The sequence below is a fragment of the Erpetoichthys calabaricus genome, chromosome 13 (genome assembly GCF_900747795.2).
Source record: "Erpetoichthys calabaricus chromosome 13, fErpCal1.3, whole genome shotgun sequence".
In the NCBI taxonomy this organism is placed as follows: Eukaryota; Metazoa; Chordata; class Cladistia; order Polypteriformes; family Polypteridae; genus Erpetoichthys; species Erpetoichthys calabaricus.
Window position 1 is genome coordinate 23587079 of NC_041406.2, and position 21502 is coordinate 23608580.

General features: G+C 42.4%; 1 protein-coding gene and 1 long non-coding RNA gene across 4 annotated transcripts in view; one reads left to right on the forward strand and one right to left on the reverse strand.

Moving 5' to 3' along the window:
- LOC114664049 (CMP-N-acetylneuraminate-beta-galactosamide-alpha-2,3-sialyltransferase 1-like) overlaps window positions 1–7955 on the reverse strand; it is a 400960-nt gene extending 393005 nt beyond the window's left edge. For all 3 annotated transcript variants that reach the window (XM_028818032.2, XM_051936015.1, XM_028818033.2), the window contains exon 1: window positions 7682–7955. The gene's annotated coding sequence lies outside the window, so the exon portion shown is untranslated. The remainder of the gene's footprint in view (window positions 1–7681) is intronic.
- A 113-nt stretch (window positions 7956–8068) lies between these two features.
- Window positions 8069–21502, forward strand: part of LOC127530100 (uncharacterized) — a 27082-nt gene continuing 13648 nt past the window's right edge. The window contains exon 1 of the long non-coding RNA XR_007936631.1: window positions 8069–8192. This is a non-coding gene — a long non-coding RNA (uncharacterized LOC127530100). The remainder of the gene's footprint in view (window positions 8193–21502) is intronic.

The window sequence follows — 21502 nt, forward strand, 5'->3', positions numbered from 1 at the left end:
AGTCCCTCACTTCACTTTTAGGTTAATATTTAATGCCAGGTGAGCGCTCCTAGAGGGAATCCAACTTTATTAATATTTTTAAAGTTTCTTTGCATGAAGAGAGTTGCTCAACAAGTACAAGTGGATAAACATTTTAAAGTTGCTTTGCATTAGAGGGAAAACGTGAATATACAAAAAGTGGACAAGTGGTGGAAGGGCGGAGTGGTGGCCCTGAGGCTAAGGATCTGTGCTGGTATCCAGAAGGTTGCCGGTTCGAATCCCCGTCACTGCCAAAAAGAGTTGGGTCGCTGTACAATGGCTGACCCTGCGGTCTGACCCCAAGGGGTATGCGAAAAGTAACAAACTCCTAATTTCAAGAAACTGTATAAGGCGAAATAAAGAACAAACAAACAAAAAAAAGTTCATACAGAAAAGTCGTTCAGATGATCAGCTTCGCTACAAAGGCAAAAGGCGCTCTTATCTCGTATCGTAAGACATTTCGCCTTCCACGCGGGGTCTCCATTGAAGGAAACTGCTGTTTCCACTGTCAGTGGTCCGACTGAGGTGATTTAACACAAAATACCTTGTTATTGAACTCGCGCCGCGATGTTTACCCGAACATGTAGATATTCGTCCTCGACTTTGTTTCTGTTTAGTTTGACAAAATAAAGAGACCGCAAAGCAACATCCCACCCTTTTTGAAAGCGCTTTCGTTAAAACCCACCGGTCCTCTATTCCCCCAAGGGCAGATATTGCTTCTGCTTTACGGAGCTTTAAGACAGATGTCGGCAGTTGAGAATACAGTATTCCATTCTAATATGCGCTTTCACTTTTGCTTTTTTTTTGTTCTTCTTCCTTTCATTTTTTTGAACTGAATTAAAAATAACCCTCCTTGCATCTGAGGACATTTCGGTGGACACGTTCGCCCCCGTCTTCGCTTTTGTTCTCCGCGCGGCGCTCCAAACTGCGAGCGCGTTGGCTTTCCGAGCCGATCCCTGCGCGCCATTAAATGTATTGAACTCTTTTTGATTTGGACCGAACTCCTGGAAATCCGATCCTTTGTAACAAATTTCCGCCGGTTTTCTATAGGAAACGGTCCCTTTCCAAATCTGACTTGACAGTCTTGAGTTCGGTGCGGCACACATTGGGTCCAAAACGTCGCCACTACGGGCATTAAGAGAATATCCCGATAGTGCTGTTTGTATGATCGTTCACCTTTGAAACCATCGATACTCAGTGCTGTCGTTGCAACAGTTTGAAGAAGCTCAAATTTGCAACGGCTGCTTACAAACACGAGAGCCCGCTGAAGCATTGACCACATCATTTACACAGACCGAGAAGAATGCGAATTGTCACGGGAGTTGTAAGTGCGCGAAAGATAATGAAGTAGCGTCTGCGCATGGAGACATCCAGTCTGCTGCCTTGAAGTAACACCAGATATCAAAGAACTGCTTAGTATTTAACTCAATCGCTCCATTTTACAAGTGTGTGGACGAACTCGAGCTCAATCAGCGGTCCACACTGTAATCCACACTGGAAGGGTCGAGACGCTGGACCCAGCACGGGGCAAACCAACCCAAACACAACATACACACACACACTCACAATTCTAAATCCGTTTCATATGGGCAGTGGAAAGAAATCCAAATTAGCAGGACCAATCGCATACAACATAATTTGACAGTACCAGAGCATTTCATTCTCCAACCCACCCATCCATCCATTTTCCAAACCCGCTATCATCTGAGCAGGATTATGGGGGCGCTGGAGCCAATCCGAGAAATCACAGGGGACAGGGCAGCAACAACACATGGATAATAATAACATTTTAATGTTAATAATAATAAGAATATCATCATCATAAGTGTGGTCCACAATACCTTCCAACCACTAATCTATTCATATATTTATCTCCACTATATAGGCACAATACTATTACTAATTGTTATAAGAATAATAATAATCCATCCACTGCGGTGGGTTGGCACCCTGCCCGGGATTGGTTCCTGCCTTGTGCCCTGTGTTGGCTGGGATTGGCTCCAGCAGACCCCCGTGACCCTGTGTTCGGATTCAGCCCGCTTATCCAGACACACTGTAAAAACTGGCTGATAATTTTACAGTGTAAAACTATAGCGAAGGCAAACAACTGTAAAATGTCAAACGGTAAAGCACTGTTTCAGTAACACCGAAGCGCTGAAATGAAACGTACAGAACAATATAATATTTTTGCAGTGTGAACCCGTGCAAAATATATTCTTTTTCTGTGAAAAATGGTAACCACGGAACCAACAAACGAGAAAGAAAATCGTATTATACCTTCCATTTTACTGCACCAAGCTGTTTAAGGAAAAGTTGCTGTTTATTGACCGTGTCCGGTTTGCGCTAATGCACTGCCACATGGTAACCGGCAACATATATTTTTAAGCTTTAAACAGCTACCTTGCATTAATTTAACTCAAAATGATCAGATGTATTTGCTGTATGTACTTGTTTACTTTTAATGAATGTGCACCCGAGGTAAAAAAAAAAAAAAAAAAAAAAAAAAGGTTTGTGTGGTTGCCATAAAGACTAGGATGCAATTTTTCAGAGCTTAAAACATTTTTTTTCTTGGCACCGATTTCTAAATTAACATACAGTTACGATATTTGCTTAAGGAAACGCTACCTTTTACCATATTGTTCCTGATGAACTGCATATGCACACTGGGGGGAAAAAAAATTTAAAACAGAGTTAAGCAAACGTACTCCAATCCCCCGAGTGCTGAAGGGTTTTTTAGGTCATGGAAGCTGATTTATGGTGGGTTGTTTTCTATAAACCAGCAACGCTGTAGGACGCCATACTCCACAAAATCAAACTTTCCTTCTCCGCCAGACAACGTGCCATAACTTCGTTAAACATTCATTCTTATGAGTGTATAAAATTAAATGGCATCACATGTTTTTCTATTGATTGTCGTTATTTTACCGACGTAAAGTGTACGCTGGTCTGTGCTCCTGATCGCATGTTTGATGGGTTAATGGCTGGCATATTTATTACAGTGCGTGCATTTCAGCTTATAGTCAGACGTTCACTTCTATTGTAATGTGCCTCAAAGAATAAAAAGTTAGTTACTGTACAATATACAGACAGAAAAATATATTGTAACCTCATTATTTATTATTATATTACTATTATTATCAATAATAATAATGTTTTTTATTTTTTTGCAGTGCGAGGTCACAGGGGAGCTGAAGCCTATCCCAGAAATTGTAGGGCACAGCAACAGCACCTGAATAATAATAATAATTCTTCAATAATAATAATAACATCATCATCATTATAATAACTGTTATCCTCAATATTTCCATCCACTAATCTATTCACATATTTTTTTCCGCTGCAGCAACAATAATAATCACCATAATTCAATCATCTTCCTAACCCGCTTATCCAGGGTAGGGCCTCAGGAAAGCAGGAGCCAATCCCAGCAATCAAAAGGTGCAAGGTAGGAACAACACTTGGATAATAATAATGCTCTAATGTTATAATAATAATAATAATAATATCATTGCAATTGTTGTCCTCAGTATCTTTCATCATTTAAGCTTTTCTTTTTTTCGTCTTATACGATTTATCGTATTAGAAATTTGTTAGTTTTCGCATACCCCTTGGGGTCAGAGCGCAGGGTCAGTCATTGTACAGCGCCCCTGGAGCAATTAAAGGTTAAGGGTCTTGCTCAAGGGCCCAGCAGAGTAGGATCTCTTTTGGCAGTGACGGGGATTCGAACCGGCAACCTTCAGGATACCAGCACAGTTCCTTAGCCTCAGAGCCACCACTCCACCCCGCACAGTACTACTACTACTACCACTAATAATATCATGGTAATAATCCATCCATTATCCAACCCGCTGAATCCGAACACAGGGTCACGGGGGTCTGCTGGAGCCAATCCCAGCCAACACAGGGCACAAGGCAGGAACCAATCCCGGGCAGGGTGCCAACCCACCGCAGGACACACACAAACACACCCCAAGCACACAGTAGGGCCAATTTAGAATCGCCAATCCACCTAACCTGCATGTCTTTGGACCGTGGGAGGAAACCGGAGCCCCCGGAGGAAACCCACGCAGACACGGGGAGAACATGCAAACTCCACGCAGGGAGGACCCAGGAAGCAAACCCAGGTCACCCAACTACGAGGCAGCAGTGCTACCCACTGCGCCACCCATGATAATAATATCAATATCAATTATTATCATAATTGTTGTCCTTGATATCTCTCATCCATTAATCGATTCACATATTTATCTCTGCTACAGGCACAATACTACTACTACTAATAATAATGATATTTTTTCCACCTTCCCGTAACTTGCTTAACCAGAGCAGGGCTGAGGGGCAGCTGGAGCCAATCCCAGCAATCAAAAGGTACAAGGCAGGAACAACACTTGGATAATAATAATGCTCTAATGTTATAATAATAATAATAATAATATCATCATCATTGTAATTGTTGTCCTCAATATCTTTCATCATTTAATCTGTGCCTGAAAGAGGAAGGCCTAAGGGAAGGTTTATGGATGTGGTGAGAAAGGACATGCAGGTAATGGGTGTAACAGAGCAAGATGACGAGGACAGGAAGAGATGGAAGAAGATGATCTGCTGTGGGGACCCCTAATGGGAGAAGCCAAAAGAAGAAGATAGGCACGATACTACTACCATTACCTCTAATAATAATAATAATATTGTCCTCAGAGGTGGCGCAGTGGTAGTGCTGCTGCTTTGCAGTAAGGAGACTGTGGAAGATTGTGGGTTCGCTTCCCGGTTCCTCCCTGGGTGGATAGCGCTTTGAGTACTGAGAAAAGCGCTATATTAATATAATGAATTATTATTAATGATAATAATATCAGTATCAATTATTACCATAATTGTTGTCCTCAATATCTTCCATCCATTAATCTATTCACATATTTATCTCCGCTACAGGCACTATACTATTGCTACTAATAATAATAATGATATTTCATCCACCTTCTCTTAACCCACTTTTCCACGGCAGGGTTGAATGGCACCTGGAGCTTACCCCAGCAACTGCAGGGCACAAGGCAGGAGCAACACCTGGATTAACAATAATAATGCAACACTATCATTATAATTATTGTCCTCAATATTTCCATCCATTAATCTAATCATAGTAATACATTTTATTTCTATAGAGCCCTGCTATTCACATATTTTTCTCTGCTGTAAGAACAATAGTTCTAATAATAATAAATCATCCATCTTCCTAACCCACTCCTCCAGGGCAGAGTCGTGTGGAAGCTGGAGCCTATCCCAGCAAACATCGGGCACAAGGCAGGAAAGCACCTGGGCAGCCCATTTGCAGAATGAACACACACACCAAGGCCAGTTTGTAACACCAGTTCGCCTAACTTTAATGTCTTTATGAGGAGAGTGGAGTAAATCCACACTGACATGCAAGGCTCAGGGAATCCCCGGGAATCAAACCGCAGTGTCCTTGTTAGAGATGGACGGAGATTCCTTGTTTTCCTTTTGTTCAGATGTACACAGGACGTCTTATTCGCTCTGTCCAGTCAGGCACATGAAACTTCGTACACATCACCCACGTACAATACGACTAAACAAGTGCAGGACAGTACGACTACAGGACAAAACAGAAGCCTCACATTAAGTATATCGTTCCATGTTTAATGTACACGTATGTTATTGTTCAATTTACTTATTCTAACGATGGCACACGTTATCGAGTAGACGGACTGCTGAGGGGTAAAAACTGCTCTTGAACCGAGAGGTGCTGCCTTTGATCCTGGGATCCCTACGACACTGCGGTGATCTGGCGCCCTGCCCGGGGTTTGTTTCCTGCCTTGCGCCCTGTGTTGGCTGGGATTGGCTCCAGCAGACCCCCGTGACTCTGTAGTGAGGATATAGCGTGTTGGATAATGGATGAATGGATAGATCCCTACGGCAAGAGCTCAGTTTGATGAACAGAATGTGTCCGGTGTGAGCTGAGCCCGTGCCGTTTCTGCAGCGTTTGGTGTACAGTATATGGACTTAACTGTGGGAAGACTAGAGCCAGCCATTCGCTGTGTCTGCTTCACCACCCTGGGTATCGTGAACTCTTTTCCTGGGCTGTGCTGTTCCCATACCTGCCTATGATCTCAGCGGTCAGTATACCCCCTCAATGGTGCTGCGGTAGAAGTTCGCCAGTTGTTACTGCGTACCACACTTCCTCAAACATCTGAAGTAGTGAAGGCGCTGCTATTTATTTATTTATTTTATTTATTTATTTATTTATTTAAATGATGTTAGTGGTGTTTTGTGACCAGTTCATCGGGAGATGTGAACACCGAGAACTTTAATTCTCTTACACGGCAGTAACGCTACCATTGCGCCACCAAACCCTGGACAGGACACCAGCCCGCAGCTGGGTGGGCACACGCACACTTCAGGGGCATCACAAATCCACTCAACCTGCAAGTCATTGATCTATGGGAAGAAACCCACGCGAACACGGGGACGACATGCAAACTCCACTCACCCGGCACACGCGCCGCGATTCCCGGTCTTCATACGACAGTGCAGCGCTGCCACCCGTCTGATGGCAGCACAGAGCGAAACGCAGGCGCAAGGCTAACCGGCACGAAGTCTAGTAAGAAGGAGGGAGTCATGTGCTACTTCACCAATTTGTGCTTTAAATCAAAACTCATAATTCACGCACTTCGTGGAAAAATCATCAGGCCAATGAGATCTGTAAAGTTGCGAATCCAACGCCAACCTCAGTAAATTAATGCTTCTTATAGTTTTTTGGGTTATTATTTATACAGCTTGAAAAACGTCGTGGGTTAGGCAGCGCACTGCTGAACCGCGCATGAACCCCGATTCGAATGGACCGAAGTACACTCTATATGTATTTCTACTAAATTATTAAAAATAAATCGTGATTTTTTAATGGCCGGCTCCACGATGACTGATCTCCTGTTTCGATCTCTCGGAAACTTAACTATAAGGACAGGATCCACAAAATAAGAAAATGGGAAGCACTCGGAGACAAGATGGTAGAAAGAAGATCGAGTGGATCATAAACACCCAACGACGGACGTATTTCTTAATTTTACATCAATTTTGGTTGAAAACAAATGAACGAGTACTTCCAGAAGTGTCAAAGAGCTTGGGCTGCACATTTGTAAAATCTTGGGAACATGTGGGCTAACAAATGAAAGGAATCCTATTGCTTATATCAGAAAAAAAAACTGTAACGGGATGGGGCTGTGATAAAGATACCCCGATAGTGGCACTGTAGGACTTCGCATTCCATTGAAAAGGTTCATCTAAAGAACAATACGGGGCTGGTCTACAAAGGAAGTTGGGACAACTGCGGAATTCTGCGTAAACACGGAGATTTGTGGATATTTAAAACAACCGTAACGACTTCATTTTTTCGTAAAACACACATTACGTAGAAAGGGAGAACTTGAGAAAATGATAAAGAATAACTATCAGGTTATACGGAGTGAGAAAAGATTGTGTTACGTGTAAGTGTTCAAAGAAAGAAAGAAACAAGGCAAGAATATCTGTTAACAAAATGCGTTACTGAGGTTTGCTGTTCCACAACATTTAACTTTTTTTTCAGAGCCCACTGCATTTTTTTATTCTTTATTCAGCTTTCTAGTCAATGGCAAAACGCGTGTCTCGCCGTACTTACTTCAAATCCGAAAAGTCTCCAGCTCCTGATTTACCGCTATGCCGCTAATCCCATAACGCTCTCTTTTTGTCATTCCGTCACTTCATCACGCAGCCGCTCCTACTATCCAGCAAGAAACAAGTATCCCAGAAGCCGCACGGTAAACGGCGTCTTAGTCTCTCCCGGTAACTAAATTTCTGGTCCGACTTTGCTCCTCTCACGCACCCAAAGCGCTCACTGTATCCAGTAGGGCTTCGTCGCGGCGATCCCTAGTCTCTCTCTCTCTCTCTCTGTGCCTCTCTCTCCCTCTGTCTCGTTCTCGTTTTCTCTCTCCACTCCTCTGTTTAACAGCCTGCCCTGTTACATCCACGTGGATTGGAGAATCTAAATATTGAAAGTCCGCAGAAGCTCCGCCTGCTGGTAGTCTTGCAATCTCGCATGCACTATCTTCTCCGTCAGGAGCGCCGAGAGCTTCTCTCCATTAAGCGCACATGAACAGACGAGTTTGACAGTCAAATGCATTTATAAACAGGTAAGTGCGTGAATAAACAGATACGCATAATGAACGTATTTGGTGGTGCGATGGCAATTCCCGTTTTGGTGGATCGTTGCGTGGAGTTTGCAAAATCACTCTAGATTTCCCCCTTACCGCCAAAAAAGCTTTTATATTACCTTGATCTGAAATCAAGCTTGAAGTGTGGATTAGGATGGACAGACGTCCCACACGGGGTTTGTTTGGCTCCCCTGACATTCGGTAATGGAATAGCGAGTTTAGGACATAGCTGGAAACGTACCCAAGGGGTTAATTATGAATTTAAAGTCAGAACAGGTTAAAGTTACATAAAGCCAAACAAGTTCTCTATATTCGTTTAATAGTCCGTTTAATCTCATTCAGAGTCGCGCGGGCTCTGAGTCGAGACCGATAGCAATAGCTATTAAATACGTGAACAATGGAATGCACGAGGCATTTGTCAAAGTTTAATAGACTGACAACTAGTATTTGTGCGAGTAGTTGTCACTAATTTCAAACAGCCTGGCACCGCATTCCTTTGGTTGGCGCTCCTGCCTTACAGGCAGACTCCGGCTGCGATGATCATTAACTGGAAAAGCGGGTACAGAATAAAGGATGGCGAGTTTGGACCCTAACTTTACCGAGTTGATCTTCGGCCGGAACAGTTATGTACGCTATACAAGCTGCACGTATATATTTATTAACCTATTGAAATGACTAGTTTGTGAACATGCATGGTAACAAAATCACATAATCATAAATTAATTCATCCGCCTACCCATTTACTAAATCCGATTAGGTGATCAAAACATATGTTGGCAGAACCAGGCACGAAATAAGACTCCACCTTGACCAGAACGCCCCTCAATAGAAAGGCCGTCTTAACTTATTGCCCCCAGGAGCATAGGAGCCCATTTCTGATGACTATGTATGTTTCTGTTTTGCAATCAAAACCTGGGTCCCAGCAAACTACTTTGCCGGCGTGGCTGTTAAGAAGGCTCTGCTCCATAGCAGTCCGCACTCGCAAACACGTACGCACGCATTCACAGGAGGGCACGTTAGAGTTGAACTTATATGGGACGTGGGAGAAACAAACGCATAAACACACTGAAGAAAAAAATAAATAAATACAATAAAATGCTGAAATGACTTAATCCAGCCATGTCAGCCGGTTCCATGTAGATGAGTGTAGCAATCCAACAAGAACACAAGCCAATAACGCTAACTCTAACGGAATTTAATCAAACGCTATATATGTATACGGTTCTTTAGTGCCACATTATGGAGTTGTGTGGTTCCTTGTAGACCAGGGGGCTCCAACTCCAGTGCTTGAGGTCTTCGTGCCATATATCTTAATTTATGACCTACAGTTTAAGCTGCTAATTATCTATTTTGCATTAATTTCATTGACTTGCAATTTAAGACTCAGGCCCCTTAATTATTTACTTTTTTATCTTAATTTGTAGCCAAACAATACTGAGATAGAAATTGAGCGAATACATGACCAGATGACACGTGTCCATCATGCAATATCTGAAAATAACAAAAGGTGACGGTCTCAGTAATGCTGATCAGCTCAAACATTTTTATGATATTCTTAGAACAGATAAAATTAACAGTTTTGGAAACGACTGGCCAAAATGACAGCAGCATCAAGCCACCAGATTAAATAACGGGTTTAATTAACAGCAAGAAAAGTCTTCTCATTAAGAAACTGGTTGGCGTTTGCAGCTCCTACTCTCTCTGTTGACTTAGTTCACGTCTCATTTCTGTTTGGGTGCCGTTTAAGAAAAAAAAATGAAGCGATTCAGAGGACCGAAACTTAAAAAAAAGCAATTTAAAATGAATTGAAAAGAAGTTCATTAGCAGAAAAAAAGATCACTAATTAAGAAACGGGTTAGAATGAAAACTTACATCCACAAGAGCCGGATTAAGACCTTTAGACGATCTAAACACCTAAAAGGTTTTGGTGCCCCCATACTGTATATATCTTTTTTAATTTCTTTTTATTTTTTAATAAAATATCTATCTATCTATCTATCTATCTATCTATCTATCTATCTATCTATCTATCCAGTTTCCAACCCGCTGAATCCGAACACAGGGTCACGGGGGTCTGCTGGAGCCAATCCCAGCCAACACAGGGCACAAGGCTGGAGCCAGTCCTGGGCAGGGTGCCAACGCACCGCAGATCTATCTATCAATCTAATTCAAAATAAAAACAATAATAAACCATAAAATATTTTTTTTCAAAATGAAAAAAAACTTACAGTAAGATGGTGGGGTGAGGAAGACCCTTTTGTGTGCAGTTTTGCACCATATAGTCCATTAAATCCAGCAATGGAAAAATTCTGTGGTGCCCCATTTTCCTGCTGCCCTGAGCACCCGCTTATTTTGCTTAATAGTTAATCCAGCCCTGGCAGCCAGAGTAGCAGTCTAGGACTGGAGTTGGAGACCCCTAGCTGTTGTGGAGTCATTATTTGACAAAACCAGTTTCATTCTGGGATGGGTTGTATGAAATCGGTTCTTTGGGTTTTGAAGCAAAACATAAATCTTAATGTGCAGCAGAATCCAACAGATCAAGGAAACCTGAAATTACGAGCAAGAGCATCCCTTGGTTGTAAAGAGCCCACTCCAGCGACTAAACACAAAGTCAAACCTGTTTGAGGTTGTTGGGCGACGTCTGGTTTCATTGGAGTGAGTCGCTGGGTATGACACACTAGCCACCTTAGTGTCATGTTACAATGTAAAAAAAAAACAAAAACATAAAAAGCGTTAAATTTTATTTTTATTAAATCTCATCTTCCTACTGTAAAAGTGCAAAATCAGAAGTGTAAAGAGTATAATAACGGTAGAAATTGAGGATATTCGCTCGACTCAGGACCCCTTAGAATGCCGGTTTTGGCTACTTCGTTCGCTACAGCGTGTCGATTAAACACACAGATGTATCCGGAAGGCTTGCATTGCACCATCACAAAGGGAACGAAGACCAGCAGGCGCAGAATCCTCCGTGTTCTTTATTAAAAGATCAGGCTGCGTTCAGATAACAAGTTCAACAGTGTAGTAATCAGCGTCAGTCAGTCAGTCATTATCCAACTCGCTATATCCTAGGTACAGGGTCATGGGGGTCTGCTGGAGCCAATCCCATCCAGCATAGGGCGCAAGACAGGAACAAACCCCGGGCAGGATACACACCCACACCCACACACCAAGCACAGACTAGTGTCAATTTAGGATCGCCAGTGCACATAACCAGCATGTCTTTGGACTGTGGGAGGAAACCCATGCAGACACGGGGAGAACATGCAAACTCCACGCAGGGAGGACCCGGGAAGCGAACCCAGGAGTAATCAGTGTCTGGCCCTTTTATTCTTTCTGTTACAAGTATAAAACCAACAACAGTTGTAACTTAGACATGAACAAACATCACATTAATATTTCTTTTTTAAATATAACACTGAATTGCGATACTCTGCCTTAATAGAATCGCAAGTAACTCTGCCTTAATGTACGGCACCACACCGCTCGCTGTACACCAGCCATTTTTATAAACACCCATACACCCGCTGCATCCACAAATTTGAAAGGCATTTCTTACACAAATAATAATAATAATAATACTACTACTAATAATAATAATAATAGTAATAATAGTACTGTATGTACTGTCAAAATATGTCTTTTGTGCAGTATATATTTGAATATGAGAACTGCTTAGGTGTACGGTCATTTACCCAACACTGTTCAGCATAACGGTTCTTCTCAAGAGCAACTCTTTCGATCACGTCATCATCAAGTAATAACTTCAAGTAAGTATGTGGATCTTGGTTATCAATCTTCACTGTTATTCCTGGATGCCTCCACAAAATCAAAACGAGGTGGTGCTAGCTTATGTGAAGCAGGGTCAACAGAAACCCAAATGCGATCGAGCGTCACTTTCGGATTCATCTGAATCTCTTTCGGTTTCTCTGTCCATGACAATTTCACTTCTTGGAAGACAGATTCACTTAATTCTCACTGGTGATGAGAGGCTCCTCGACATCACTGCTCGTGTCACTGTCAAGAGCGTGCAACACCTGGGCTGCTGAGAGTCTTTTCTTCCGAGACGCCACAATGAGGCTAGGAGAAGACCCGGCCACACCGTTGCCTGGGTAACGCTTGGGCCTGACACTTGCGTAAGACACGCCTCTACCATTACCCGGGTAACGTTCGGGACTAACGCTGTTAGCACTTTTACAGTCCGAGTAATCCTCGGGTGTAACGCGCACGCGAGACACGTCTGTACAGTTGCCTTTGAGTAATGTTTTCACAGTCTTGGGTCTAACACTAGGGATGCTAGGCGACAGTACTTGATGGCTATGACTGAAAATGGATGTAAACATCTTTTAAAGCCTATGTTGCATTACTCGACCTCTCCAGTGATTTTCAGTCGTAGCCTTCATTTACATAATATTAGCCAGTCGGACACAGTTGGCAGCGCTCTCACGTGAGGCCGATTGTCTGATGTGACATACCCAATGACTGAGACCAAGTAGTCTGCTACTGGTTATGAGAATGTCAAACAGGTTTGATTTTTCACTTTGGTTGGAGGCCCAGACTGTTTGTGTGCCTGTCAGTTGAGAACAAAAGAGTGTTGAGCTGGCGTGTAGAATTCAGTGACATGGAATAAGGAACACGAGTGTTTTGAGCTTCACAAGTAGATTAGAAGCTCCTCTGTCTGCTGTCTCATGTTTTATGTCTTAAAATAGAGTGGAAAAAGGCCAGAGACTGCTGGCTTCGATTCACTGCAGCTGTTAACCCTTCGTACAGCGCCAGCCGCTTTCCACAGAATTCAATTGCATGTCCACAATACCTACACTCTTAAAACTCCTGGTTCTTTAATGGCACTTCATGGCTCTTTTCTGGGTTGTGTGGTTCTATTGCTTACTATTGCTTGACTGAGCACAAATTCATTGAAAGGTTATTCGCGTATGAAGTTGGTTCTTTGCACTTTGACAAATTTCGTGTAGAAAAAAAAAAAATTCTTTACTGTATGGTGGGCTATAGGAGGACACTTAAAGATTAAGAAAACCTGAACTTAGCCCTATTGCAGGAGTCCTTTCAAAACCAGGAACCCATTGGGATTTCACAAATGTGTTATCATCTAAGGGAGGCACGGTGGGGCAGTGGTAGGCTAGCTGTCTCGCAGTAAGGAGACCAGAGTTCATGTCCCAGGTTCTTTCCCTGCTGAGTTTGCCTGTTCTACCCGTGTCTGTGGGAGTTTCCTCTGGGTGCCATGGTTTCCTCAAACAGTCTAAAGACACGAAGGTTAGGTAAACTGGTGATCCTAAATTGTCCCTAGAGTGTGGTTGACGTGTGTGTGTGTGTGTTCGCCCTGTGATGGACTGCCACTCTGTCTAGGGTTTGGACCTGCCTTGCGCCCAATGTCAGTCACGAAATGCCTATCGAATGCCCGGTTACACCATGGTTAAGGTTAGTGTTGGTGGCTGACACTGTTTAGGTTACGTGATGTCGTAGGGTAGCTTTGGACCTCACAAACAGAGGAGAGGCTGTCCTGTGTCTGTAGACTTAAATAACTGGTCAATTGAGAGAAAAGGGAAAAAGGACAGAGACTGCGATTTGCTGCAGCTATTAACCCTTATAATAATCTATATAGTACTAATAAAAGGCAAAGCCCTCATTGACTCACTCATCACTAATTCTCCAACTTCCCGTGTAGGTAGATGGCTGAAATTTGGCAGGCTCATTCCTTACAGCTTACTTACAAAAGTTAAGCAGGTTTCATTTCGAAATTCTATGCGTAACAGTCATAACGGTCGACAACGTCCGCCATGTTAAACTTTCTTATTTATGGCCCCATCTTCACGAAATTTGGTAGGCAGCTTCCCTGCGCTAACCGAAACCGATGCACGTACTTATTTTGGTGGTATGACGCCACTGTCGGCCGCTATATTGAACTTTACAATGGTCTTTGATACTTATGGGCCCATCTTCAAGAAATTTGGTACGCGGGTTCCCAACGCTAACTGAATCCTACTTACGTACATATATACGTCCACAGCCTGCAGCTCGGTCGCCGTTTGAGGCGGCGTTGGGTCCCCCATCCCCACGTTGGCTGCCTGCCTATATAAGGCCATCCGTCGCTCCGGTCTCTTCATTCCCTTTCTTGCTTCGCCACGGTATTCACGTCTCCCTGCTGATAACTGCAGCCTTTTTATTTAATCCTCGGCTTCTCCACTGTTTTATTGTTTGTTTATTATGATTATAGTTATTGTGTAGGTATTTTAGACTTAGTTTACATTGTTCAGGTACCCATTTCCTTTATCGTTCCAACCATATCCCCATTAACATGTCTATCAAGGTGATCACCATCGATCCAAGAACTGTCACTTACCGAGTGGTTTCCATGCCCTGAGATGGCAAATGCCTTTTCCATTCTCTGTGTTACATATTGCACGGCCATATCAGGCTCACTCTTGATATCTGGAGGAACATTGTGTCTTATGTATTGAATGACTGGGTCAGGTTCAAGGTGTGGACTGATGACGGTACAGGAGATAATTATACTACACAGGAGCACTAGAAGAGTGAAATGCTTAAGCCCTTCACCTATGGTTCTGCATGTGAGTTGTTGGCTGCTGCTGAATTGTTCGGTTGTTGCTTTCAAGTGTACCGAAATGGCCAAATATTTTACACCTTTGGACAACCGCAAATGCCTCTTAAACATCTTAGATTTACAGGTGACAATTTGAGTAGTGGACACTTTGATGTTTATGAATGTTTAAACTCTCAAAAGCTGGATGCAAAGCTTAGCGATGAAACCCATTTCAATTCAAACGCCTCCAATTTCCAGTAAGGCTCTGCTTCACAATGACAAATAATAAGTCTCAGGGACAGACCCTACAAAAGGTTGGCATTGATTTGAAGCGAGATTGCTTTTCACATGGCCTACTATACGTTTCATGCTCAAGAGTAAGCTGAGCGCACAGCTTGGTCATATTACAACCGGAGGGGCAAACTGACTACGTGGTATACAAAGAGATCCTTAACAAATAATTATTGGTATATTTTCCCTCAATTTAAAAAGGTTTACTTTTCTTCTTATTAAAAATTTTAAAGCAGTACTTCACCGCTGCGACACGTGGGTATTTTGCTAGTAATTATTAATTCTTTGCATTTATATAGAGCTTTTTCCATCCATCCATTATCCAACCCGCTATATCCTAACTACAGGGTTAGGGAGCCAATCCCAGCCAATTTGCCAATCCCGATTTGTGATGCCCCTGAAGTGTGCGTGTGCCCACCTAGCTGCGTGCTGGTGTCCTGTCCAGGGATTGGGGGCGCAATGGTAACGTTACTGCCGTGTAAGAGACTTAAACTTCTCAGTCTCCACATCTCCGAATGAACTGGTCACAAAACACCACAGCCATCATTTAAATAAACAAATAAATAAATATAGAGCAGTGCCTTCACTTCCTCAGATGTTTGAGGAAGTGTGGTATGCAGTAACAACTGGCGAACTTCTACCGCAGCTCCATTGAGGGGGTATTCTGACCGCTGAGATCATAGGCAGGTGTGGGAACAGCACAGCCCAGGAAAAGAGTTCACGATACACAGGGTGGTGAAACAGACACAGCGAATGGCTGGCTCTAGTCTTCCCACAATTAAGTCCATATACTGTACACCAAACGCTGCAGAAATGGCACGGGTTCAGTTCTGCTCAACCCCACTCACACCGGACACATTCTGTTCATCAAACTGAGCTCTTGCCGTAGGGATCCATCCATTATCCAACCCACTATATCCTCACTACAGGGTCACGGGGGTCTGCTGGAGCCAATCCCAGCCAACACAGGGCGCAAGGTAGGAAACAAACCCCGGGCAGGGCACCAGCCCACCGCAGCATCCATTATCCAACCCTCTATATCCTAACTACAGAGTTAGGGAGCCAATCCCAGCCAACACAGGGCGCAAGGCAGGAAACGAACCCCAGGCAGGGCACCAGCCCACCACAGGGCACACACACACATCAAGGACAATTTAGGATCGCCAATGCACCTAACCTGCATGTCTTTGGACTGTGGGAGTACCCGGATTTTTCTCACTACTCAGAGCGTTCAGCAATTGCAGGTTAAGGGCCTTGCTGAAGGGCCCAACAGAGCAGAGTCCCTATAGCCATTTATGAGATTTGAATTTCGATTGGCAGTGCAGATCCCTAGCCTCACAGTCACCAGCCCGGCTCCGTCAGGCAGCATGATTTTTGGCTCTTAGAAAAAGAAGAGAGCACGAATGTTCTGGAAAGTCCTGTAACTCGATCGGTAAAGTACACATACCCAGCGATTTGCAGTCGTGTAACTTGACTTGGTGCAGCGGCGAGATCAGCGACTTAAGGTCGACAAATCTGACACGTCCCACGACAAAAAGCATAGCCCGAGTTTGACATTTAGGCCTTGTGGGGCAGATGAACCATAAAAACATTACCGTGCTGCTACCTAAATCTCACATTAACACATTTAAAACTTTGAAATTATGAAGAAGCGCAAAAGTTCCATTAACGATATTGCAACGATTGAAAACTTTTTTTTTTGTCTGCCTGTTGTAGGCCTACTTGTGACAACTTCATTTTTAAACAAGTCACAAAATGTATGCAAGGCGTAATATTCAGGTGTTGTTCTGCTTCGAATGACATGAATGGGTAGGCGATTAGCGATACTAAATTGGCCCTGATATATGTGTGTGTGTGTGTGTGTGTGTGTGTTTACCCAAAGATGAGCTGGCACCCCGTCCAGAGATTGTTCCTGCCTTGCGCTCGATCTCTTGCTCGGTTAGGCTCCAGCTCACCTGCGTCCGTGCTTTGGATACGTTGGTTTAAGAAACCGATGGATTGGTGGAAACCTGGAGCGTTTTCGTTTTTTTATTTTCTTCTTTACAGGGCCGGTTTTTGTTTAATAAATATTTTGCCACGAGGAGTTTGTGACTTGTGATTAAAGTTTGCTTTTGTGCGCGGCGTCGCTGCTTATACAGGTGGCACTTTTAAGCGTTTAAGATGCGTGCGCGACTGCTGGATGGTCCTTTTTGTGGACAGGAGCTGCTATCTGACATATAAAGGAGGTAAATACCGAATATAAAATAGACAAGCTGGAGTGACCTATACTGCAAGTTAAATCAGAAATAGGAAACTAATCCATAATTTCTGTATTACAGAATGCTTCTGTCATTTAAGGGTAGGTGATGTGAAACAAAGAGTTGGTAAAGTAAAACGAATTAAAATGTCGTATTCTTTGTTAGCATGTTTACCTTAGTTGTGGGCTTCATAAATAAATTAAACACTTTTTTGAGTTTAACTTTAGTAACAGGGGCAACCATTAAGGTGGGCAGAACCAAAACTCCGTCAATGACAAAAAAAGTGTGACATCGGCTTAACTTGACATGGCCTTAACACGTAACGTTTCTTCTCTCCTCAATTCAAAGAACATTACAACAAAATACGTGCAGTAATTCTTAACTAATGGTGGCTCAGTGGCCAGAGTTCACGCCTTAAATCTTTGCCCCTCAACATACTGTGACAAACAGACACACACGAATTATCAAAAAGAACACTTAAAAACTTTTTTCTTAATACTGGTAGAGCTATACACACACGTAATGCAGAGAAGCACTACAGACGGTAATATTCAAATCAAGCCTAACCCCTTTTTGTTTCGATACTGGGACGCATAAACCAGTTAGTGGAGGTAGGCAAACTCAACCAACAAATTCAATAGAACAGTATAAGCTGCAATTAAACACAACAAACTGTTTTAAGAATCAACGTCAGTTAACTTATACGGATTTAAAAGTCTAGATTTAGGTGCAGCGCCGCAGAGCATCCTGGGATGTCAAAGCCGTCCGTTGCTACAGAATACGGCGCGCAGTTTACTCTGATTGTCGAGCCTAAACTGAGCCCCCCTGAAACCTTTAGGTAAAACATTCAAAACATCAATTAGTAAACATTTAATGCATTACAACAAGCTGAAGAAGAAAACTAGTAAGACGACGTTTCCTAAAAATCGACGGACGTCATTTATTAAAGCGATTGCAAAATGTGTAACCATGATCAAAAGATATGAAACTGTAAAATATATTTTTTGTGACGAAACTATTAAAAGCCTTGAAAAATTGCAACGATTCTAAATACATAACAACCTGAATACCCAGTAAAAAAGAAAATGGATGTAATTTATTTCTCTACACATGATGGGGAAAAAGAATTTTGTCAATTGTGGTCATAAGACGACCGAATCACAAGCGTGCGCGAAGATACCGGCGGCGGGCAGGCAATATCTGGGAAACAGCGCAGTTATTTTGATTGGCGATAAGAGAAGCTTTAGAGAACCCTGTGCTGAGAACTTGTGCTTTCTCAGTAAATAAGACCACATTATGTTTTCGGTATTAGCATCACAGTGTTACCACAATATCGTAGTCGCTTATTTAAATGACAACAAACTCATAAATAAGATGCCCGTGCCGTTTATGGCTTAAAAATTGTGGTGGAGCCACACGGACACCAGAGCGAGAAGCTGTCAAAACGGGGCGGAGCCAGCATCCGAAGCCGAGTAGAGTGTGTGCGCGCGCGCGCGTTTGTGTGTGTGTGTGAGAGAGAGAGCGAGGGATGATGAAGCACTTATTAGAGCGCCGATCAGCCTTTTAAATCCATTAGCCTGAGTGTGTGCCCGTCGGGGATTTTGTGAAGAGTGTTACCTTTCCTGCCTGTCTCCAGACCGTGGTCGGGGTGACGCAGGGGAGCTTCTCCTTCGTCGTGTTCAGTGGTGTGAAGCTCCAGAGCCAGAGCCACGTGCTCTGGGGTAAAACCCTGTCCCTGAGTTCCCTTGTCCTAATTTTCAACAAGGAGCGACACAGAAGGCTTGAAGGCTCCAAAGTTAACTTTATTGAAAATACTTTTTAGGTGCTTGTTTTCAAGTTAACAGAGACCAACGCCAAGAGAGTGATCCGCTACAATCCAACACAATACACACACCACAGACTTCCTTCTTTTTTTTTTACAATCTATATTCAAAACTCCACCCCTCAACACCGACAACTCCACCCACATCCCACATTCAGTCTGATCGAGATGTCAGGCTGTGATTTTAGGCTCTGATCCCAACAAGAGAAATGATCATCAGAGCCACATCGAAGGAGCCGTGACAGATCGAAGCGATGGTGGGCGGTCTATCAGTTTTAATCTATTGAATCTAACCGCAAACAAATGTATGCAAAGTAATACTTGTAATGTTTTTCGAGGAAAAATAATGTCCGTCAGTTTCTTTGTTTTTGTTTATGGTCTAGATCAAACATAAGTTAACATTACGAATTATACTGTAAATCGCTTTCAATTAAGGAGAAAAAAGTTAACAGTGTGGTGTTGTCCCTGGACGATTGTAAGCCACGAGGGGTCCGATGCCGTGCTTGTCCGCTGTGCAGTGCAGTGCTGTGCGTGCGGCCGTGCGGACTGAGGTTGGTGGGCGTCACTGGCCCGTAATAGTTCTGACCACTAACTGCTACTCCAGTCACGTTAGGTTTAATCAATATGATAAAACTGTAATATGTAAAACTATAATTTGTAATAAATCAATACGATGAAATAGCAACTTAGTGTTTGAATTGTACACGTGGGCATTTAATGATTTACATCTTACAGTTATATGGAAACGTTTAAATGATATTACAGTGTTTACACTTCAACTAAAATCCAAGATATGATAACGACGTTGCCTCAAAAAAAAAAGGGACAAAGGTGCTTGTGTGATGTACTATAGGATGTGGGTCTGGTGAATTTTATCATAAATGAGTCCCACTGCCACCAACACACATACTGTACATACACAGTTTAGATTAGATCCACTTTATTAATCCAATGGGGAAATTCAAATGTATACAGCAGCAGATACATAAAAAAACAAGACTGCAGACTCACAGGACAGATAATACAACCAATCAATAAATAAATAATAATAAACTTACCAAGTACATCAGGTGGGAACCTTGACTTGACTAACAGCAATGGCAAAGACAGCCAGAGGCACTTCTTAGCTAATAATCTTTAACTTTCTTTCCGGCTGCAGAAGGGTGTTGGCTTCACACACATTTTTTGCCACTTTTTTTTTTATTATTAAACTAACACTGCATTAATTTATGAAAATTACCTTTTGTAAATATAAAATGTTCTACCAGGCAGAATATTAATTAAAAAAAAAATAAAAATAAAACACAGATAATGTTTTGCAAAATATCCCGTGCACCCCACCAGGCTGAGGGAAAAGCCTCCTACACAGTGTGCAAAGTAATCACGTACAACATCATCAAATCGTTCATTTTAAGTTAATTCATCTTAGTAGAGCTATACATATATTGGCAATTTTTGATGCGTTCATTTTCAGTAAGTAGGTGGATAATGGCAGCAGTCCCTGAGACTGATTATGCCTCGGTTTAAACAAATGAAAGCTGTTGACATCGTTTTCAAGGTAAAGTAAACGGGCTAATGGACGATGCTGGCCTAAGAGGAAGAGTTTTACAAAAAAAAATAATAACTGAAACTGGCAAATAAAAAGAAACAATTAAAACGGATAAAAGAGCACAGACATTGGACAGATGAAGAACAGAAAAGTCTATTAGCATTGTTAACGTCCCCGTGTCATCTTTTCTCTGTTTGCAAATGACACTGGTGTTTGGTGTGTATTTAAGGAAGAAGCCAACTGAGGACCTATAGGGCATTTATTTCTCAAACTACACACGTTGATGTCCTTCTATCCTCTTACGTGCATCTGGGCCTTCGCCATCTTTTTCTACTGTAATCTTCTCTCCAGACACCTTCATATGAAATCTTCAGTTTATTGGCAATCTGTCACCTTCTTTCTGCAAAAAAAAAAAAAAAAAGACTATAGATTGACATGTTTCTTGAGAAAGCAATTTTATTTTGGTTATATTTGAACCCAGAATTGACCTTTAGCCATTCCAGTACCTTGCAACTCAAGTGGACACAATCACAGGTTTTATCTAACAACCAATTAGCATTTAAAATGACTAATCAAAGCTTAACTAATGGAGTTGGCTTTTAGGACACTGAAGGAAAGGCTTCTAAAAATGGGGCTTTGCAGCCATACTGTATGTGAATAATAAATTAAAAGGCAGTCCTTTCAAGCAGTAATAGTAAAGGAAAGCAGTAAATAGAAAAGTCTTGCCTCTATTTTTAAAAAATGTATTGGCACATTGATAAAGATAAATATCCATTTCTATCAAACACATGAAAACTACTGAGTATGTCCAAACCTTTGACTGGTACTCTATATATA